The sequence below is a fragment of the Pteronotus mesoamericanus genome, unplaced genomic scaffold (assembly GCF_021234165.1).
Source record: "Pteronotus mesoamericanus isolate MK-2021 breed Mesoamerican mustached bat unplaced genomic scaffold, CSHL_Meso_final contig_50, whole genome shotgun sequence".
In the NCBI taxonomy this organism is placed as follows: Eukaryota; Metazoa; Chordata; class Mammalia; order Chiroptera; family Mormoopidae; genus Pteronotus; species Pteronotus mesoamericanus.
Window position 1 is genome coordinate 44,559,930 of NW_026555186.1, and position 24,143 is coordinate 44,584,072.

At 39.5% G+C, this 24,143-nt stretch overlaps 1 long non-coding RNA gene across 2 annotated transcripts; it reads left to right on the forward strand.

Moving 5' to 3' along the window:
* Positions 1-1,053: 1,053 nt before the first annotated feature.
* Positions 1,054-22,722, forward strand: LOC129074694 (uncharacterized). 2 transcript variants are annotated; one of them, XR_008529557.1, is made up of 3 exons: positions 1,054-1,374; positions 11,279-11,397; positions 22,598-22,722. It is a non-coding gene; the product is annotated as an uncharacterized LOC129074694 (long non-coding RNA). The 2 variants fall into 2 exon arrangements; XR_008529556.1 differs by lacking the exon at positions 1,054-1,374 and adding an exon at positions 10,141-10,352.
* The last annotated feature ends 1,421 nt before the right edge of the window (positions 22,723-24,143 follow it).

A 24,143-nucleotide genomic window follows, 5' to 3' on the forward strand; every position in this document is an offset into this window, starting at 1 on the left:
TATTGTAAAGGACCGGTAAAAGACAACTAAAAGTGAATCTCTATCAACATGTATAATAACTAAATCTATACTTATATAGAATATTATTAACAAAAGCCAAGCAGAAGGGGCAGTGGCAGTTGTGTGGAAAGGGAATAATATATATATGAGACCTTAGCACAGAATCGGCCTTTTCTCCATGTCAGAGCCAAAAATAGAAGCCTGTGCTGGTATAAAGCTGCGGCTACCCTCTGTACAGACCATGCCTCCTCTGGATAGCTGCCACTCCAGACACAAACCTAGGGCCGCCACCCTCTTGGTTGTCGTTACACATTTTGAGATAATGAGTGGAAGAAACCTCCTGAGGGTTTCCTGGTGCCAAACCAATAGGAACAAACTTTATTTTATAGAACACCTCCACAGGGAAACAGACATTTAAAAAAAAACATTCCTAACACTGCCGCTCCTGAAACAGATGCAGCAAGAGACCTGTCACTCACAGATCTGCTTCTGCCATAGAAATGTCACATTTGTGGCAATCAGGGAGAAGTCTCATGTCAGAGTGGGAAGTCTTCATGCCTGAAAGTCAAATTGTGCTATGTTTGAATTCTGGCTCAGCCACTTGAAGACAAGGAACAAAAAATAGGGATAATTATTTTGCTCCCTGACTTGCGCAAAGAAAGGAAAGTCCACTGGGAAACCGACTGAACACCACACCTCTGAGACCTAGAGGCCAATCCCATCCTGCTGTCCTTGTAAGCCACTTCTCTGTGCGCTTATCACCCCGTTTCCAACAGCACTGTGATCGAGAACTACAAGTTTATGAATTTGTCTGACTACCTCACAAGACTGTGAAATCCTTAAGGTCCTTGGAAAAGTGCTTGTGTCTGGTTCACCACTGAATGTCATGTGCTGAACAGATGTCCTGGTCTTCTCTTCCCCAGCCCCCTCCAACTATAGATGACTTGGGCAACAAAACAAGGCTTGCATGGGTAGCTTGGCTGAAAATAGAGCTTACTTGCTGCTAATCTCTGCACTTTGGACCAGCTTACTGTTTCCTCCAGCATGTGTGAGCCAGGAGAACAGCTGTGAGCCTGTCAGCGCTGAGGGGAGCTCTGTATTTGTCTATCAAGTGTCTGCAGTCCTGGGGGGTATGGCTCACAGCTCCATGCAGAGCCTGGTGGGAGTTGGTGAGACAGCAGGAGGAAAGGTTAAATGAATAACAAGTGTATTCGGAACAAAATAGAAATAAACTAGACAGGAAATTGAGTGGTGACAGGAACAGGTTACCTGATGACTAACTGGGGAGAAGGACAAAAGCTGTGATACTGAAGGACAAGGAGGAGCAACACATGATGGAGGTAACCGCGGTGGTTGCTGAGTCTACCCCATAAGGTGATTTTTTTTTCTTTTTACTTTTTATGGTTTATGCCCTTGAACTGTGCACTGGGTGTGATTACTCAGATAGGTAAGGGCCAGATGGTTTTCTACCATATCTCTACAGGAGGCCCCACAAGGACAGAAATTTGAATTGTAAGGCAATTTCTGTTACCTTACAACTGAATTTTCGTGATTTGTCTTTTTATGCTTTATACAAAATGGCAGCACAGATCATAAATTTAAATGTGCCATCTGATGAATGTTGACAAATGCACATACCCATGTATCCTGCACTACAAACAAGATGGAAAATATTAACGTCAACTTAGAGAGTCCCCTTGTGCCCCAGACAATCCCAGCCACCCCCCCTTAAGAAAGCACTTTTATATTTTCATCATGAGAGATTACTTTAGCCTGTTCCAGTGTGTCATATAAATGGAATCATATAGCATATATTCTTTGTTTCTGGCCTCTTTTGTTCAGCATGATGCTTTTAGATTTTTTCATAATATATGCATTAGTATTTCCTGAAATACTAATACATTATGTTTTATTGTTGAATAGCATTTTATTGCAAATATACAAAATTTGTTATCCAAACCCTCATGTATTTGCTCATTTTCTAATTGTATTAACTGGTTTTGTCCCACTGGATTTTGTTAGTTCTTCATATATTCAGGAGACTAGTCCTATATTGACTATGTGGTCTGAAAATATTTTTCTCCCATTACATAGCTTATCTTTGCATCTTTTTAACAAGGGCTATCATATAGCAATAGTTTTTATTTTGATGAGGTCCAATGTATCACTATTTCCTGCTATGGATTGTGTATTTTGTGTCATGTCTAAAAATCTTTGCCTACCCCAAAATTCCTAAAATTTTCTCCTGTCTTTTTTTCCTAAAAGGTTTGTAATTTTACATGTATGTCCATGATCCATTTTTGGTTAATTTTTGTATGAGATATAAACTTTAAGTCAAGATTTATCTTTTTTGCCTATAGATGTTCAATGGCTCCAGCATTGTTTTTTTGAAAAAGGCTATAATTTATCTATTAAATTATTTTTGCACCTTTGTCAGAAACTAGGTCGGCATATTTCTGTGGGTCCATTGCTGGGTTCTTTCTTATGCTCTATTGATGTATATACCCTCCCTTTCTCTGTGCTTTTCCAAATAAATGGTTGAATTAGCTTGTCTATTAAGTAAGTAAATGCATACATGCATACATACATGCATATATAAATACATAATAAATAACCAATCTTGCTAAGGTTTTGGCTGAAATTGCATTAAACTAGAGATCACTTTTAGGAGAATTGTAATCTTTAGTCTACTGAGCTTTCCAATCTCTCTATTTATTTAGATCTTTTTTGATTTCTTTCATCTACATTTTGTAATTTTTAGTGTACAGATCCAGTACTGATTTTGGTAACTGTATACTTAAGCATTTTATTTTTTGGAATAATTATAATGGTACTGTGTTTTTAATTTAAGTTTCATGTGTTATTGTTAGCATATAAATATGTGATTCATTCTTGTGTATTGATCTTGTATACTGTAACCTTGCTGAACTCACTTAGTTCTAGGAGGGTTTGTGTGTATATTTTTGTGTGTGGATTTCTTGGGATTTTTTAGATAGACATCATGTCATCTGCAAGCAGAAACAGTTTTATAATGTTCCTTTCCGATTTGTATGTTTTTATTTCTTTTTTTCAACTTATTGCCATAGCTAGATATTCTAGTACTACGTTGAATAAGAGTGGTGTGAGTGAACATCCTAACCTTGGTACTGACCTCAGGGGAAATGTTCTTCATAATTCAGTTCTTCACAATTAAGCATGATGTTAGCTGTAGGATTTCTATAGATGCTGCTTACTAAGGTGCAGCAGTACCTTACCTTACTGAAAGATGTTATAATCAATGTTAGATTTTGTTAAATGCTGTTTCTGTGTCAATTGATAAAAACCATATAATTTTTCTTGGTTTATATCAACCTTATTGATATGATGGATTACTTTGATTGATTTTGAAATGATGAACCAGCTCTTGCATACTGAGAATAAATCTACTTGGTCATGATGTATAATTCTTTTAAATAATTTTTAGTTTTGATTTAAGAACTGTATTTTTTCTCATCTAAAGACATGAGAGATACCGGTCTGTAGTTTTCTTTTGTGTTCAGTATTTGTCTGGTTTTCATATCGTGGTAATACTGGTCAGATAAAATAAGTTGAAAAGTATTCCTTCTTCAAATTTTCTGAAATTGTTGTGTAAGATTGGTGTTAATTCTTCTTTAAGTGTTTGGTGGTGTTCTCCAGTTAAACCGTCTGGGCCTGGAGATGTATTTCTATTCAAAAACTATAATGAAACAAATACAATGAAATGTGTTGGGGAAAAGGGTAAAACCTTTTATGTAGATACAAAATGTTCATTAATAAATAAATAAATGGGAAACAGTTTAAAAATAGTTTATTTGAAAGCAGAACAAAGAACTTAGTTACTGTGACCTAAAGAGCTATGATAATTTTAATGTAAATACCAGAGCCAGGGGCAAGAATTAAAGACCCTGCATGCTCTGTTGCAGCCTTTCTCAAATTTTAATATGTATGCAGATTACCTGGGTATCTTGTCAAACTGAAGATTCTGATTTAGAAGGCCTGGAGTAGGGCTTGGGAGTCTGTAGCCCAGAAATCCCCAGGTGGTGCTGGTTCGGTTGGTGAGTGGACCACACTGTGAAGCCCTATGGTACAGGTCTCTTCTAGGATGAGATATTCATTTAGGAGCAAGCAGCACATCTTAAGAAAATCATTGAGATAATTTTGTTCAGAGAAGATAAAGCAGGATAGAAATTAAAACTTAGTTCCATGAGTAATAGTAGAAAGGTTAACTCTTAATTGATGAAGAACTCTTTCAAATTGATAATATAAACCAGCCAAAGACAACAAGCAAACAATTTAAGAACAAATCACACAGGACCAAATGCAGATAACCAATTGACATTTATACAGGTGTTTGCCTTTAGCAGTGATCATGGCATGGAAATTAAAATGAGAATTTTTTTTCAGCTCATGGACAGGCAAAATTTTAAAAGCTTGATAAAATCCAATGGGAAAATAGGCATTGTCATAACTTGTTGGTGAAATGTGAATTGGCAAATCTTTTCTCAAAGTAATCCAGCATTAGCTATTAAAATAAACGTGCACATATACTTTGACTCAGTAATTCCACATGGAGGAAGTCTTTGCTGATTAAATAAACCTAGCTCATAAAGATGTTTATTGCAACATCTTTGAGAAAAGCTCTTGGAGATGACCTAGATGTTCATCAACTAGTGATGGACTAAATTGTACTGTATGCAATGTGACAGAGAACATAATATAAATTCTTGTCTTCCAAGGGTCAAATGATAAAAATAGGAAGCTTCTTGCACTAGAATGTTCGATCAGAGGCCACCGGAAATACTGCTTAGAGAATTCTTCTAGATGCAAGACATAGTCTGCATGATTTTCAAGTTTCCTTCTGACTCTAAAATGCTGCAGTTCTATAAACTGGGCATAGTGACAAGAAAGAAGGGAGGGAGGGAGGGAGGAAGAAAAGGAAGAGAGGTAAGTTTTCTACCCTATACTTAGCTGCTTTCCTCATTTTAGAATTGGGACTTTGGGGCCAGGTTTAAGGGCTGGGATATTTTAATTAGCATGTATAGAGGCCATAGACTAACCCTATTTCATTTAGAGATATTAAAAAAATGAGGAAAACTGGTTACTGGTTTCTCTTTCCCTAACTGTTGAAATGAAATCCGTATTCAGGAATGCCTCCTTCATATTCATAGTCACTAACGGAAAGTGACTAATTTGTGACTGGGCAGGGACACAGAGTCAGACATCTGAGCATATGGATAAGTGACTCCCCGTGTGTCTAAGACCAGCGGAGCCTGACGCCTGCTGCTTCGCCCGGAGCATGGGCCAGCATAAATGCACTCCCTCCGGGAGGGGGGCCGCGTCTCATTATGCACTGGGGTGGGAGTGAGGGCTTCACTTCCCTCCTTCCTGGTTTGCAAATTGTGAACTTCCTCAGAGGTGTTTCTGGGGCCCAGCAAGCATTTGTTACAGTGTTTACAATGTGTTTTAATAATTATTTTTAAACAATTTAGTTATTTTAAAATAGTTATTTTGAAAACTAATTAAAAACTCATCAGAAAACACATTCATATGTGATATATGCCAAATTTTAACACACTGGAAAACACCAAAATATTAATGCACCTTCTGATTGATTGTCTGTTTAGTAAGTAAATATGAATGTCAGTGCTTAAATTAAATTTGTATAAAAAGTACTGTTTTGGCCCTTGTTGGTGTGGCTCAGTGGATCGAGTGCCAGCCTGCGAACCGAAAAGTTTGCCCATTGGATTCCCAGTCAGGGCACATGCCTGGGTTGAGGGCCAGGTCCCTGGTTGTGGGCCTGCAAGAGGCAACCAAATGATGTTTCTCTTGTACATTGCTGTTTCTCTCCCTCTCTCCCTCCCTTCCCCTCTCTCTAAAAATAAATAAATAAAATATTTTAAAAAATAAATACAATAAAATAATTATAATTTTAAAAAGTACTGTTTTGCTTGCTTTATGACTCAATGTAATATTTTCTTTGTAAAACAGAAAATTATATGGCTAAAATTTTTGATAACCACTGCCCCAAATCACAAGTTAGGGATGACAAAAAAGTAAAGGTAAAATGAGTATAGCCTGAGAAATTTCTATTGGAATTATTAATTCATATATATCTCAAATATCTAAATGGTTCTTACCTCCTTCAGAATATCCCACCTTAACAAAAAAGGCTATTTATTCCACTTGAGGACATTTAAACTTATTTTGTTTCTTTCCACCATCTGTGATAATGTCCTTCCCTCATTCTTATGTTTTTACTGTCATTTTGGGGGAGAGGGAGTTGCTACAAGGAGTTGGTTCTAGTTGAGGTGAATGTTGATGGGAAGGGTTAATGTGAAGACTTGCAGGACAGTTTTTGTTCAAAGGGTGGGGTTTCCCAAAATACTCAGTTCTTTTCCTATTGCAATCATTTTGAGAAGTAAAATGAACTAGGAATCTTTCCAGTACAGGATCTGGCATTTGAGCACCTAGATTCAAATTCTAGGTTCACCACCTTTAAGGTGAAGCCTTAGCATAGGCACATTTTGTAATTGCTGTCTCAGTTTCCCTTCCTGGTAGATGGGGTTAGTAATAGCATTGACACAGTAGGGTTCTCATAAAGACTGAAGGAGACCATATATATAAAGTGCTTAGCACAGTTTCTAGCACATGATAAGCATTTCACAAATGTTAATGTTATTGTTTTTATTTGCACACAATTTTTGCCCAAATTTACTATGAAAGCTATGGGAACCAAACAGAAAAATAAAGAGGAAGACTAAGTCCTTTAGAAGGTAACTGTATTTGGAAATACCATCTCTAAAGAGCTACTTACATTTAAAGGGGGCTGTAGGGTTGGCCCTAATCCAATATGAGAAGAGGTCAGTGCACAGGACCAACGGTCAACCACAGAAAGACACAGCAAGAAGGTGGCCATCTGCAAGCCAAGGAGAGAAGCCCAGAATGAAATCAATCCTACTGACCTTGATCTTGGATATCTAGCCTCAAGAACTGTGTGAGAAAATTAATTTCTGTTGTTCAGGCTAGCCAGTGCGAAGTATTTTATTACAGTAGTCCTAACACACTAATGCTATGTGCTGCAGAAGCAGCAATTATTTTATACTGGATTATATTCCAGTGTCCATTATACTCCATTCTATCCAACTGAACCTCATGTCCTGATTTACTATTTATCTTATATATTATCTCAACCCTCAAACCCTAATCTGTCCCCATTCTCACTGTCCCAGATTAGATCTTTATCATGTCTTTTTAAAAAAGATTTTATTTGTTTATTTTTAAAGAGAGGGGGAGGGAGGGAGAAAGAGAGAGGTGAAACATCCATACGTCAGAGGCACATCAATCAGTTGTGTCTCCCACGCCCCCATCCAGGCATAGGAGAATCGGTGACCTTTCAGTTAGCAGCCCTGCACTCAATCCACTGAACCACACCAGCCAGAGCTTATCATGCCTCATTTGTAATGGTCCCAATTGATTTCCTTACCTTCAGTTTCTCTACTTCCAGTTTATCCTCTCCACCAACACAGAATAATCCCTATGACTCCACTGCTTAAGACTCTAATTAACTTCCTATAACCTAGAATAATGTCCAAATTCCAGTGTGTGAACTACAAGTTGCCTCTCCTCCTTCCAACCTGCCCACTTCCTACCTCAGATCTCATCTACTAAAAATACTCAGAGCCCTTGTTTTAATATCATAGAAAGCAATGTTGTGATGGGGTGGCTTGGAGGTTGGAATTATAGAAATGCAAAATGTATATAAAATGAAAGAATTACCACAATCAATCAGGTCTGTGATGAACTCTACCCAGCATTCTCTTTCTGGTAGAGGAACAAGGGGTTAAGATGTAGGAGGTGTGAGTTTTGTAGTCAATTAATATTTGACAGAAGAAGCAAGCACATACAATGAGCTAAAGATAGTTTATTTAATAAATGGTGTTGGAAAAATAGAACAGATATGTGCAGAAAAATAGACCACCTTCTTATACCACACACAAGAACAAATTCAAAATGAGTCAAAGACTTAAATGTTAGACCCAAAACCATAAAAATCCTAGAAGAAAACATAGGTAGCAAAATCTCAGACATTGCTCATAGCAATTTTTTATCAGATGTATCTCCCCAACAAGGGAAACAAAAGAAAAATAAACAAATGGGACTACATCAAACTAAAAAGAGTTAGCACAGCAAGGGAAATCATCAACAAAATAAGAAGACAGTCCACAAAATGACAGAACATATTAGCCAATCCATCTGATAAGGGGTTAATATCCAAAATTTATAAAGTATTTACAAAACTCCAACAAAAAAAAAAACCCAATTAAAAAACAGGCAAAGGACCTGAATAGACACTTCTCCAAAGAGGACATACAAATGGCCAATGGACATATGAAAAGATGCTCAACATCACTAATCATCAGAATAATGAAAACTAAAACCACAATGAGATATCACCTCACACCTGTCAGAATGGCTACCATCAATAAATCAACAAACAGCAAGAGCTGGCAAGGATGTGGAGAAAGGGAAACCCTTTTATACTGTTGGTGGGGATGCAGATTGGTGCAGCCACTGTGGAAAACAGTATGGAGATACCTCAAAAAATTAAAAATGTATCTGCTTTTTGACCCAGCAGTCCTACTCTTGGAAATATATCCAAAGGAACCCAAAACACTAATTTGAAAGAACATAAGCACCCCTACGTTCATTGCAGCATCATTTACAATTACCAAGGTATGGAAGCAGCCCAAGTGCCCATCAATATATAAGGGGATAAAACAACTATGGGATATTTACACAATGGAATACTTGTAGGCCATAAAAAAGAAGAAAATTTTACCCTTCGTGACAGTATGGATGGACCTGGAGAACATTATGCCAAGTGAAATAGGCCAGTGAGAGAAAGCCAATAATTACCATATAATTTCACTCCTATGTGGAAGCTAATGAACAACCTGAACTAACAAGAAAAATGGAAACAGACTCATAGACGGAGAGCAGATGACAGCTAGTGGGGGTGGGGGGATGTTTGCGGAGGGAGTGATTGAACAAAGGCAAAAAGGTCTCATGGACAACAGTGTGGTGATTGCTGGGGGAAGGCATATGAGAGGACTAAAAGGTAATGTAAAAAAATAGAATAAATATTAAATTTTTAAAAAGAGATAGAAGAACATTCAGAGAGTGGCCTGTTCATCTAAGTGTCTCATAAAAATCTACCCAAAGGACTAGAAACCACCTAGAAATCTGCACACATGTTTAAAATCCTTTGGTTTTCTAATATTTTAAAGTCATAAATAATAGCCAAGCCCTATTTCTTGAAAAAGTATAGGAAAATGAAGGACAGAAGGGTTTCTCATCTTTAGCATCCAAGGACCGTATCACTAGTAATTTCCTTTGGTGTGAAATAAACAACTATCTTGGGTGGGGTAGAGGTTATTATTGTAATACTTTAGCAATAATTAAGTGTCTTTTTAAAAATTAAAAAAAAGTAGCTAACATATCAAAAAACTCTATGTCCCAGGTACTACTTTAGGCACTTTACATAAAGTATTTCATTTATTCTCATTAGCTCCCTATAATGTAGATACTTTTATTATCCCATTTTACAGATGAGGAAATTGAGGCTCTACAAAATTGATTATCTTGCCCAAAGTTACAAAGATACCAGGTGATGGTACCACTAGCTCTTTGAGAGCCAGTAAGAAGACAGGTCAGTAACTTCCTGAGAATTGCCTTTTGTTTTTCCCTGTGTCTAGAAATAAGTTTTTATATCTGATTTTAAACTTCTTTTTGTTTAAATTTTTTTAATGTCCCAGAAAAGAATTTAAATTTATTAATGATTTGGAATTATCAAGAAGGATTATAGTATCAAAAAATACTATAATATAAATAAGTCAAAATATGCTTTGATTAAACAAAAATGTATACACAGGTAGAAGAGGACGCCACCTCTCCTAGCCTAGAAGTTCAGTATTGTATGAAAGCAAATTAGAGATGAGCTCTTGCTGCAGTAAAGTGTGGTGAGGAAGGCAGCACACCTGTGTCAGTTAGGAATCTATTAACCAACTTGGCAAAAGACTGCAATTCATATGAAGGCTCCCATATCCATGATCTCTCTGACCCTGCATTCAGGACAAGTGAGAGATGAAAACTGCTGATCCACACAGTACAGTTTTATTACACTTAGCTTTATTGCATCTCACAAGTGTTGTGTTTCTTTTACAAATGGAAGGCAAGACCCTCCACCAGCAGAAAGATTACTACTCGCTTTATGGCAACACTTGCTTTATCATGGTGGTCCGGAACTGGAATTGCAATATCTCTGAGGTATGCCTGTAAGTAAATCCAGCATAAATTATGTACCTCCTACAAGTTAATCAGGGATTAATTCAGAAAAGGTAGAGAAGAGGAATAGTAGTAGCTGCTATTCATCAGACATCTACTATGCGTTAGCCAGGCCCTATGTTCAGCCCTCTCTATAAGTTATCCCATATAAGGCCCCAAGTGATTGCTGTGAGATATTTTTATCTCTGTATCACAGATAAGGAAATAGAAGATAAACTAGACTGCATAACATGTTCAAGATCACCAAGGCAGGACAACTGCCTTTAAACTCACATTTATTAAGTTTAAAACCTATGGTCTTTCTATTGCTTCAAACTGCCTCGGCTATTACTGAACACAGAGTTTCCATAATTGCTATGGTTATTTAAGCGATAGGGTTTTGTTTTCAGAAAATAAGACCCTCATTCTCAATTCACCACTTCAGCTAGAAAGGTTTGTAAAGTAGCTCTTGGCTCTGAAAAACAAAATTGACCTATTTAACAGCAACCTATTACAGCTGCTGGAGCCGTTGCTTTTGTAGCGCAGAAGGTCCATAGCAGGTGCCTAAGGTTTACAAATCCTATACAACAAAGTAATAACACATTTTGTCACTCAAAGGGTGAAGAGCTAGGATAGAAAGTGGTTCACTGGGGAGAACAGAGAAAGACACCCTGACTAGCCAAAGGATAGCTATATTTTTAAGTACAGGAAGGAACAAAGAGAAATATTATTTCTTGATTGGTTGCTACTCATGTAAGTTGGTGACCATTTTGAGTGTCATCTTTGTGAGAAGAGAATTGTTGGGGCACAAAAGGAAAACAATAGTTTCTTTGATTTGTAAAAGGCATGTGCCTTAAGCAGAAAGATCAGTAGAAAGTGGGTAACTAATAAGAATACTAGACAAATTAATAATGATAAGTAATATATTTACTGACAGTTTCAGCTCTGTGAAGATGTCCCAGGAGATTTTAACTTCAAGAAATAGTTGTATTCAAGTCCAGAGGACTCTGCTTACTGGGAAATATTGAAGATAGATAAAGTACCAATACTACTAAGGTGAGAGTGTTTTTTTATTTTTGTTCTAATGGTGCGTGGTATTTAAATAAGAAATATTCTGGAAGCTCTGTTTAGCTGTTACAGAAAAGCTTTCATTCTTGTAAAAAGTAGTTTTCCTTACAGATTACCATTCCTAAAAGAGCGTATATGCAAAGCGCCCAGCCCTGCGCTTACCCCCCCCCCCACTTGGCTCCACTTTCTTTCATCAATGGAACGAGCTGTCACTTTCGTTTCAAGATCCAGCCACTGCCTGGGTGTCATTACCTGAATGTAATCACTTTGGAGGAAATGATAGCTTCGAGAGAGTCTAGAGTGCCATTTCTTTCATTAACCAAAATCTTTACATTTAAAGTAGATGTTATAACCCATGGTAAATTCCTATTTTTCTTCATATAAATAAAATATCAGTTCACCAGGTTTTGCCATTTGATACCTCTAATGGTCTAAGTCTAATCTTTTCAATGCAGATATGAAAAAAAAAATGTGCTTTTAACCAACTGGTTGAAATGACAATAAGATGCCCTGAAAAATGATTTATGTTCAGATCATAAGACAGTAATCAATTTACACTGTGAAGCATGAAATCTGATTGCCCTTTTCTTTAACATAAAACACCATGTACTACAATTTATTGACCATAAAACTACTCATCCATAGTCAAAGCATTTTGTTCCATGATTTCTCAGTCATGGAGAAAGAACTGATGTAAGATTGATCAACTCTTTTCCTTCATATAAAGAAAGCCCTGCCTACCTTTTTAGCCTGTGCATAGAAAGGAGGCCTCCATGAATTGGTAATGGGCTCCTGCAGTTCACTTTCATAATTTATTTCATTCACGTGCCTAGGAATTTTTTAGGCCTCCAGAATCATTAATTTGTCTTCTCACATCATCTTTTTTATTCCCTGAGTTACAAAGACTGACATTTTTGTTTATCAGCATTTTAAAGCTATTGCTTTAACAATCCTTCCTTCCAAAGACATTTTCATTAAGAACCAATGATTTCATTTACATTACTTTAAAGATGGTAGATTTCTAAATAATGTCAAATTGACTTCCTAATAATAAATTTACACTCAAATGTCTCAAATTGTGCTTATAAGGATTGATAGACTAAATTACCAAATACTTAGTAAACTCTTCAAAGGGGTTGAAGAAATGTATTTGGATCTTATATAAATAAGTGTTTTGGTAAAAATTTCCAAATTTTTCATAATTTGAATTTGAATAGAAGTATAACTCATTTTCAGTTTCATAGGATATCAATGCTTTCTCTTATTAAAAAACTGGTATGTATAAAAAGAGTTTAGATTTGTTATTTTGAAAATGCTTGAATTTTGAAAATTGATTTCCTCTTCAAAGAAATTATAATGCCACTGTCTTATCTTAAGTGCAACTTTCTGTTTTATCTGAAAGTCCTTTTTGCAATTGCCTCTAAATTTATTTCCATTTGGAAATGAAACATATCCCCTGTGGTCTCTGAGTCACATTCATTGACAGTTGCAAAGAAATGATATCAGTTTCTAGAGCAAAAAGTTGTGGTTATAATCTGAAGAATAAAGGATGTTATGTTTAAGGCCAACTGATTCTTTTAATAGCTTGCCTATATCAAGGACCAGGAGAATATAATAATTTTTAATATAATTATGCATTTCTTTGAGTCTGTTCAATCTAGCAAAAAAAGATGATGAATAATCAGCTCTTACCTCTCCTTTGCAAGGATCTTTCTTTGATTATAAGAAAACCAAACTTAGTGGTTTTCTGCACTCCAGGCAAGTGTTCCTTATAAGAAAAACTTTGCTATAATCACAGTAAAATAGGTTTTAGAGTGTTATCAAGAACAAAAACTTGAAGCTTCTAATATACTGGATGTGTAAAACAGAACCAAGGCAGTTTTAGTCAAATACAAATGTTGGACTTTACCTGTAATTCGAAAGAGTCTGTTTTATACTGTTTCTGGTGTTCTGGTAACTAATATTAAAAATATTAAAAATTATGAGTTTTACAATTTTTCTGAGTTATATTATTTTGTTTTAATTATGTAACTTTTCCAGAACAAGCTATATTAATGACTGTTCCAGTTTCCAGTTACACAAAGTATGGTCCATGAACCACACTGGCCTCACCTGGGAGCTTGTTATAAATGCAGGCTCTCAGACCTGCTGAATCATAATATGCATTTTTAATGAGATCCTGATGCATTGCTTAAGCATATTAATGTTTGAAAAGCACTGAACTAGTTAATACTGATACTTGGGAGGACGAGACTTCATTGCAGAGTTTCCCGGTTTCTGTGCCGAGGCAGGCTGCTGTGCTGCAAATGGGTGACAGGTGCACTCTCGCGAGGGCTCCCTCAGCCCGCAGGGCAGATGGGCAGGGGCTGATACCAACAAGCATTCTTGTCCATTAGCCCCAGTGTGCCATACAGACAGGAAAAATTTCTATTTGTGCTGCTGCAGGGAAAGGTAGCAAAGCGCTGCCCTGATGAGTTAAGAGTTAACGAGGAAATGTTTTGATGGAGAATGTTTTCATGTCTTGAGCACAGACAGATCTAAAGTGAGGAAGTCAGGATAAAATTGGAAATTTGCTTCAATCCTCTGACTCCTTGCATAGTAAGTAGAGTTTAAACAACAGCCAAATGATGTTGGAAGAATAATTCCTGGCTCACAGATATTTTTTCATACCTCTTGATTTAAGATAAACCAGCATAGCCAAAAGCATGCTTAGAATTGTTCAGCAGTAAACCCTTGGCAATGGCAACAGAATGACCACTGAATAATAATAGGATATAGACCAAATTTCAAAAACAAATTGTCAACGTATTTGTCAAAGCGTTTTTCCAGTGCTTTGAAGAGAGTGGCTTAAAAGTTGACGTAAGAACCTAATTCTATAGCAATTGTTATTGCTGTAAACAATGTTGTGCTTTAGTTAATATTTTAATTCTCATTCCTTAATATGAGTCTGCCTTTCCCAATAAATTTTCAAAGAGACAAATTAAATAATCCCACAGTCTGAGCTTCTCTGTTGTAGAACAGCAACAATGGCTTCAAATTGGTTTCTCCTGTTATAGTTTCCCTCCTTCAAGCCTATCATCCACATAAAAAAGGCCTTTTGAAAATACAAATTCTTTTATGTCACTTTTCTGCTTATACTTTTCCAATGGCATTGCAGAGCTTTCTGGGTCATTTAAATTCCTTCATTTGGTACTCACATGCTTTTAAGGCTCCTTAAGTCTCAACTTTCTTTGCTATCCAACACCCACCTGCAATACAGCCATACCTAAGACCTATAGTTCCCCAAATTTGCAATGCTTTGTAATGCCTCTGTGATTTTGCACCTGCTGTTTCTCCTACTGTAATGCTCTTCTCTTTCATTCATTTGGCTAAACCTTTCTCATCCTTGCAGCTTCAGCTCCAGTGTTACCTCCCATAGAGAGGCCCCTTCCCCCTTTCTTCTTCCTTTCTAGGGAGGTGTTCCCATGGAACCCTGTGTATGTCTTTATCATGGAATTTCTCACAGGATATTGTCACTGGCTTCATGGGTATGCCACCCATACAGTGGAAGAGAGACCTTTACACTGAAGGGCCCCTCACTTTGCTCAATATTCTGCTCTCACCATCTTGAAATTCTGAATTTTATCTTTGAACTTGTGTTTTGTAAGTTAAGTCCAATGGGACAATGCAGCACGCACCTGAACGGAGGAGATACGTGCAATGCCTGCCTGCCTGCCATTTCTTGCTGCTTCATTCATATACAATATTCACAATGCCCTGAGAGCACAGAATTCCAGTGGACCTACAATGCATGAGACTTCAGCAAGACCAAAACAAGTACAAGACAAACGTGTTACACCTTCCCCAAGGGGATATGCTTTCTATTTCAACTACAACTTGTTCTGAATGCAGAAACAAAGCAGTGGTGTTCTAAGAAACAAAATGAGCACGAAGCACTACCATGTTTTCTTACTCTGACTACTTCCCTGTATTAGCCAGCCACTTACACTGAAAATGATAACATAGGAGAAAGGGAAAGATAGGTCAGTCCTTCCTTATTCACCAGTAAGCTACAGGTAGAGAGTATTGAAAGAATGAAGGCACATCAAGAAGTAAAATAAAAACAACTGAGTTCATTTTGTGCAGCATTTCCACTTTCCTGGTAAAAACCAAACACTGCAATTACATAATTTCAGTGACTCTGAATATGAGTTAAATGCTTTCGTCTTTGAACTTTAAACTGGTATCTCACAAAATAAAGATGGATGACAAAATCCATGCTAATAATTAGAACTTAATTTTTTTCTTTGCTTAGGATGATATTAAACAACATAAAAAATACTATAGTATGCCAAATCAAGAGAAGAAAGGAAAAAGTGTAAAAATTTTATACCACCAATGACAATTTCATCCCACTTCTTGAACCTTTAAAGGCTCCAGATTTTCATTTTGCAACAGACCCTGTAGTTTCTTTAGCTGACCCTGAATATAAGCTCTGTTTTACTTGTCTGTGTGGTATATTAGGTTAGGAGTTTTTTGAAGGCAGGGACTGTGTTTTCCTTCTTGGTATTCCTCCTGCTTCTTACATACAGCAGGCTTTCAAAAGATGAGTTTCAAATGGCAGTTACAGCTAATTAGAATGTTTTCAGAAAGGAGAGACAAAAGACACAGCTCTCTCTCCATAATGTATCCCTAACAAAGTACATTTTGTCTTGAATGTGCCAAAATGGAATGAGGAGAACAAAATCAGTCCTCCAATAAATTGGTGCTGGTTTTGAACACCCAGTAAGTCTGTTTGAGGCTTTGTGGGAGATTCACATTGTTTCCTGGAATCATTCATGATGTATGGCTACTTACGGAAACACAGGGTAAAAGGCACAGATGCTTAGTGCTCACAGGAGACATACACGCTGAGGCATAACACAGGCTGGGAGATTTGCCTCAGATACCAAAGTGGATGTTTCTCTGGTATATAAAAGCATGATTAACATATGGGGAACTCCAGTGGTTTAAAGTGAGGTATGATGGTCCTAACACATAGGCTGGGCTTAGCCAGAAGGCCAGGCAGTCCCTGGGTGTCGCAGGGAGCATCGGGCTCCTGGATCTCAAGGTCACTGTCCAGGGCCAGCTGAGGTGGGATGCATGGACTCTGATTCCCACAGAGCTTGTTCCGGAGTTGTCACGGATGAGGGGGAATAAACGCAAGTCATCGCAAACACTTCTCTGTCTGCCAGGAGAGGGGGCATGGCTCTTCCCGCTAGTGGAGAAGGGCCTGAGCCCCTTTGTCCAAAGGCTTTTATTGAAAGGGTTATCAGTGAGGCTAGGTGATAGGAATGTACAGGTGATCTCATTACATCAGTATGTTAATGTTTACAGAAAATAGATGATGTTTTGAAGAAAACAAATGGCAGGAACACATCAATTTACATGGGTCTGAGAGGAGGCTAATAAACCTGAGAGCAGCAAACATGAACACTCCAAAGGGTTTAGGGTTAGGGTGTGTGAATAATGTAAATTTCTTTCCCAGCATGAGCTGGCTATCATAGCTTTTGAGGGAGAAACAAAGCATGCTTTAAAGAATTTACTTTCAGGCCTGATTTCCCCTGGGAACTCCCAGATCTGGTTTAGGACTGTCTCTAGTATTTTTTCGAGCCTGAGCCAGGCTGGGGGAGGGAGCTGCCAAGAGACAAGGAGACTTCTTTCAGATAGAATGAGGACTCCTGCCATGTCAAAACCGAGCCAAGGGATGCGAGTCTTTTTGCCATTTTTCCTTGTCCTCCTTGTCCCAAGTTTTTGTCCTGATGCCCATTTCGGCTGTATCTGGCTTGGGTTGTTCTTTCTATCAAGGGATCTTACCCATCATTAACTACCGGCCATCCCAGGGCCAAGCAGGGTGATGTGAGGGAGGCAGGGGCTGCGCCCCTGCCAGGAGGACAGATTTTGTCTCCTCAGTGGCCTGTTTTCCCCAAGGCCTCCTTGATTAGTTCCAGCCTTGGGGCCCTCTTGCCTGTCGGCAGGGCTACAGTTCCTGAAACCAGGCAGGGCATTTCCCAACACCTGGGTCTCCAGATTCCTATCAAATAAGTCTAGAGAGTTTGTGTGCATGGAACTGAGCCCTGGCCACCAGGAAAGCTGGGAATTAGCAGAACTCCAAAGGATGGCAGGACCTCAGTCCTGGAGGACAGCGGAGTAAAGGAAAGTTCCCAGAGCAGGAGCCTGACCCAAACCAAGATCAAGAGTGGAATTGGGGAACAAGCAGGCAAGGACGCTGATGGGCTTGGACATTTAATTGGGGAATGACATACAACCTGTGGGCATCTGTGAGTCCAGCTAAGGAGAAGCTGACCTGGAAGCCAAATAAATTATTTCAGGGGAATGGAGAGGAAAATACACAAAATTTATATCGGAAACTTATACTTTAGTTTGAGAAACAAGACAAATACATGTGAGCAAAGTAGAATTGACTTCTGTGTAACATATAAGGGCCAAATAATGGATTTTATATTTTAAGTAATATGAAAAGTCAGAGTGGGTTGGAGAAATGAGGAAAGTTTTCCTGGAGGAGGTAGTGTGAGACCTGGTTGTTCAAAAAAGCCTCGGTCCAATAACAATGAGCCCACTGGAAGCTGCAAATGGGGATGGTCTCCATAAACAGTCTGTGCCTGGGAGTGTGGGAGGTAGGGACGAGCCGTGAGATAGGCTGAACAATGCCACATGTCCATGTCCTAATCCCCATGACTGGTGAATAGTACTTTATGTGGCAAAAGGAACTGCAGATACGATCCAATTATTGAGGTGGGCAGAGTATCCTGGATTATCCAGGTGGGCCCAGTGTCATCGTGGTGAGCATTATAAGAGGGACACGAGAGGGGTCAGAGTCAGAGGAGGAGACATGGTGATGGAAGCAGAGACTGGAGTGATGTGCTTCGACGCTGGAGGAAGCAACCGCAAACCGATGAATATAGGCAGCTGCTGAGCTGAAAAAGGCAAGGAAACAGACTCTCCCCCTAGGAGCTTCCAGAACAAACCACCCTGCCAACATCTTGACTTTAGCCCAGTCGGGCTGATTTTGGACTCCTGACCTCCAGAGTTATAGAGAATAAATCTGCATTGTTTTAAGCCACTGGGGATGTGGTGATTTGTGACAGCAGCACTGGGAAACTAATAGCGCCACTAAGACACATGGACTAAGCTGCAGGGCCCTTCATGATCACTGTGACTAATGAAAACCAAATGTAGACACACACACATGACAGAACTCGCTGAGAGATGCCTTCTTCTTTCGTGTTCCATGGGGGAATCTCAGCCGGGAGCTTCAAGATGAGCCCTGGAGAGTGGAGGCTCAAACCAATCAGCCCACTGCACCATGTCCAGAGCACTTGGGTGCCAACTGGTTTTAGGCAGACCGAGGTGCCGGCAGGTTGGCTGGGGTCAGGCCCCTCCTCCTGGCTTGGAGACAGCCTCCTCGTCACTGAGCCCTCACATGGCCTTTGCTCTGTACATGCACATGGAAAGAGAGATCTCTGCTGCCTGTACCTCATCTTCTCTGGCGAAGTCCTATCAGTTCCCCACCCTCATGATCTCATTGAACTTTAATTACCTCTTTAAAAATCCTGTCTCCACGACAGTCTCATTAGGGGTCAGGGCTTCAACATGAATGAGAAGAGGATGCAGGTCAGGCTGTACCAGATGGTGACAATCAGAATGGCACCATCTTTTACTTTTAGGACCCATGGCCTCATATTTCTCATTGCTATGAAGACCATGTCAGGAAGCATTATAAAAAATACTTCCAGGACGCCTTTTAATTTTCAGGCTTAATTTTAATCCTCAAGACTTTCTTAATGTTACAGCCTGCCCAGGAATTTGCCAATCTGCCCTAACAAAGAGAATAAGATCAGGATGGATATTGTCACCATTGCCTCACTCACCTATGTGAAATGCTAATTACAGAAAGTACAATAGAGAAAATATTATCTTTCTGTAAAAACCAAGCAGCCGGGGCCTGCTATCAGGATGTAATTATACAAACTGAAATCCGTCTCCAGCGGGACATGTAGGTTACTATCCCAGCTTCATAAAGTGCCTAGGGAGCTCCACTAATTACCACAGACTAGAGATTTAGTCTTATATCTCTTTCAAATAACGTCAGCAGCAGCAGCAGTGACAGACTGCCCTTCCAACATCACACTCCTTCATTAGTTTGCTCTGACTCACGCTCCTCATATGCTACCCAATAAACCTTTCAGTGAGTGATTTATCTTTCCAGGTACCTGGTAGCATTTAAGCCACCACCTTCTTTCTTCCTCCTTTATATTTCTACCAAGTAATTATCAAGTGTTTCTTCTGTGCAAGAACATTCATATATGCTCTTTCATATAGGCCTCATTGTAACTGCTAAGTAGACATTGCCCTACTGTAAATGGGAAAAATGAGGACCAAAGCAATTATGTGGTTAGGCAATAGTACCAAGTCATCCCAGTGGGCATCCGAAGGGATGGAGGAAGAAGGGAAGAGGGAGAGACAGGTGGAGGAAGGAGGACGGGGCAAGGAATCTGCAGCAAAGTCAGCTGAGCCCCGTCTCTGCCATCCCTCTGGATCAATACGGCTCTTCACATTCCCAGAGTTCTATGCTCAGAGACTAATTTTATGAGAATTCATTGTAATAGGAGCTTGAACAACCTGCTTGATGAGAATTGGTTGGACTTGCTGTCCAGACACAGCAAGGCTACAGTGCAATTCTATAAATAAGCTCTGGCTTCTATGCCTAATGAGAGCATATAGTCAGCCTGAAGGAAAATATATTCTGTTGCTGCTGTCAATTTCTTTTTGTCCCAAATGGAAATGCAAAAGAAGTGACTTTTTTTCCTCTTTCTCTCTTTCTTTCATTCTTTCTTTCTTTCTTTCTTTCTTTCTTTCTTTCTTTCTTTCTTTCTTTCTTTCCTTCCTTCCTTCCTTCCTTCCTTCCTTCCTTCCTTCCTTCCTTTCTTTCTTTCTTTCTTTTTCTTTCTTTCTTTCTTTTTTTGGTGCCTTTCTCCCATATACTTCTCTCTATTCAAGTTGGGATAGGGCCCCAAGTCCGCCCACAGGCCAGCCAGCTCCCTGTTCCCAGCCTCTGCCATGGCCAGGACCAAGAAGGACTATCATGTCCCACCTACCCAGGCACTGGATGACACAAACTTATCCCCCAGCTGACCTTACTCTAGGGCTACAGCCCTAATTTCTTCAGGAAAATAAGCAGTGGCCTAACTCTAGTTTCTTTCTTGTTCTCAGCAGCCTCTAAGCTGGGCCACAGGGCCTGGCTGCCACAGAACAAACCCATGAACACTGGCCTGCTTCTTTTTTTCTATGGGAAAAAAAAGTGATGATCACTGTTATGGACTGAAGGTTTGTGTCCTCCCAAAACTCAGGGGTTGAAACCCTACCCTGTGATGGTATTAGGAGGTAATGGCATTAGGAGGTGGGGCTTTTGAGAGGTAACTAGAATTAGGTGGAGTTATGAGGGTGGAGCCCCCATTATGGGATTAGTGCCCTTTATCAGCATCCTGAGGGAGCTTGCTTCCCCTCTCTGCTGTCTGCCGAGGGAGGACACAAGGAGTCAACTGCAGCAACCCAGGAGAGGGCCATCGCCAGAGCCTAGCCATGCTGGCACCTGAACTCCTAGCTTCTAGGACTGTGGGAAAATAAATTTCTAATGTTTATTACCTACCCAGTCTGTGACATTTTCATTACAGCAGCCTGAGACTGAGATGATTCAAACAATCACTGAGCCACGACTTTATGAGAATTTTAACATGAGTTATTACACAAGTGCACAATGTAAAACCATTGTTAAATCAAGATTTATCTTAATTTAGGGAGTTGAAGAGAAGGAGGATCTGGCAGTTAGTGTTCCCATTTCCCCTCAGGCCGTTGAACTCACTGTGGTCCTCAGTGCTCAAATCAGTGCAGGTAGTATGATTTCCAGGCTCTAATTATTTAGGGGATTAAAAAAATATCTATTTCTATAAATCAGGTGAGATATGAGCTCAAGTATCCATCTCACCAGCTATAAGGAAATTCACCTGAGGTAGTCTTGAGACTGGCTGCCTATTCACGTCTGACAAGAACCTGAGTCTCACAGGGTATCCAGAATTCCTCTGTCTTCCATCTGGCCTCCTGAGGTCTTCCTCCTTTATCCATCATGGATACCAATGACATCTACATTGCCTAAGCTCACAGAGGTCCCTCAAAGTCTGATAACTTCAAGTCAAGACACATAGGAGGTACAGAAATGTTTGCAAAGACTGGAAATGCCCTCTATGTAGGTGCCCCTTCATCATCCCTCAAATCTATTGTCACCAACTCAGGGCACAGAGATGGGTGCAGGTACACCCACTGCCCACTAACTTCTTTCCCTTTCTCACCACAGGGAAATCTTTTTGCCTTCCCTTTTGCATCTCTCTTTTCCCTCAAAGAGCTTATTCAATTCCTGCATTTCTCCTTCCCCTCTACCCAAAACAATTCTGCATAATTGTTTCATTGGACATGTTTAAAAAATGATTTTATTTATTTATTTTTAGACAGAGAGGGTGGGAGGGAGAAAGAGAAGGAAAGAAACATCAATGTGTGCTTGCCTCTCACACACCCACTACTGGAGACTTGGCCTGCAACCCGGCCATGTGCCCGGATGGGCAATCGAACCATTGACCCTTTAGTTTGCAGGCCAGCATTCAATTTACTGAGCCACAGTAGCCAGGGCTGGGCATGGTTTAAAAAAAAACAAACTCAAAGGTTATTTACTTTAGACAGCAAGTCTGAAGTGTTCCATATAATTTCTTCTGGATGTAGTGACAAGCATTAACTTTGGGTTGGTGTGTGTACATATAGTGAGTTAACCAGTTTGGATGGGTATAATTGAAGCCATATGCCCAAAAGTAAAGGATGATATGCCTGATGAGCAAGGGTTGAATCCATTAGTCCCACCAACCGATGTATGTACCTTTCAGTTTTATTCCCTCCTTTTCTGGGTACCTGCTATACACATAGTCTCTCATATATACATTGAACTGCATGGTCCTTCCACTCTGATCAGACTTGTTTGAACCACAGATGGACCCCAAACCCAAGGCCAGCCGATCACAGACATGGCCTCAGGCAAAAGCTCTGCCCAGTAGGGGTGTCCTACATGAATCATGACTGACCAGTCGTGGATTCTCCATCCTACCAGGTGTGAATTCAAAGACAGAGAAAATCATCTATGGCCATACCACCCTGAATGCACCCGATCTCGTCAGAGACAGAGAAAATCATTGATAGTGGGAGGAGCAGCAGAAGCAGAGATGGAAAGTGAAATGGCAGAAATGGAGAAAAACCAAGGAAACAAGAGATTTTTTGTGCTAACGTAGTGACAGGACACCTGGTGGCTAGAACTGTGTTCTCAGCTAAAAGATCTGCCAGCTCCTGTTTTGCTGAAAGACCTAACTATATGTTTTCCTCCTTTTTTCTGCATATCCCTTCTGTACATTCTAATCCTCTGAGTAAACCTGAGCCTCTCACAGGTCCTTGCAACCGAGAAGAGGCTCACTCCCACTTACTTGAAGAAAAGCTTCTAAGGCTTGAATATTAGTGCAGTTAAAGCAATAAACAGTGATTCCCTGATTAATAAACATTTTGAAGAGTCGCAAATGATAGGGGATTTTATTCTGCGTGTGGAGGTTAAGCTGTCCTAGATGGAAGTATTTCAAACTTACTGACCCCCTTTCTCTGCTCCTCCTCCTGGTCTCTCTGTTCCTTCTGCTTCTCTTCTCTTTGCGTTCCTACTCCCCATCTCCCTGCTGCTGTTCATGTGCGATGTGACTCCCTTGTTTTCTCCCTGCCTCTTTCCATTCTTTTCGCTCTCTGGTTGCTACCTTCTGTATCAATGTCTTTCTCCCATTCTCAATCTCTCTCATTCTCTACTCTTTCTTTCGTTCCCTTCTCCATCCCTGGTTGCCTCTCCTTCCATTCTCCTCCTATTACTTTCCTTACCATCCCCCTTTAAAGACCACAAAAGGGACAGGAAATATATTTATTAGCATATTTTGTGTTCTATTTTTTATTTAATAGCAGGTGACTTGAACATTTCATTTTTGTTTAATGAAAGGAAATACATAAAAATCTACTTTTGCATGTGTCCTTCAGCTGATTGTTTTCCCCAGTATTCTTTTTTTTCCCCCAGAGAGAGGGGAAGGGAGGGAGAGAAACATCGATGAGCAAGAGAAACATCAGTGGGTTTAAACATTGATTCATTGCCTCTTGCATGCCCCAAAGTGAGAACCTGGCCCGCAACCCACACACGTGCCACGACCCCGATGGGGATAGAATCAGAGACCTTTCGGATTTCAGGCTGATGCTCAATCCACTCAGCCATACCAGCCAGGGGAGTTTTCTCTAATATTCTGTGGCTTTGACGGAAAATAAAGGTTCTCCAACTCTAGGACTGCACAGAAGGTTATCAGGGAAACAATAGATTCCTCAATCAGTTAATATTTGAAAGAATTTTTAAAAAATAAAAAATCTCCTTGGTGTTTAAGTAAAAGAGAAAAGAAAGAGAAAAATACAATCAATTATTTAGTAAATTAGATTATTAATCCAAAAGGTACAGAGCTGTTATTGCAGTGAAAATAGCAATTTTAGTTTCATTATACAGATGTTATCTCTCTTGGTGGTACCCTGGAGCTGACCTTAATTTTTCCACTAGTTTAGTTTTGTACCGTTCCCCTGTTGCACATTTA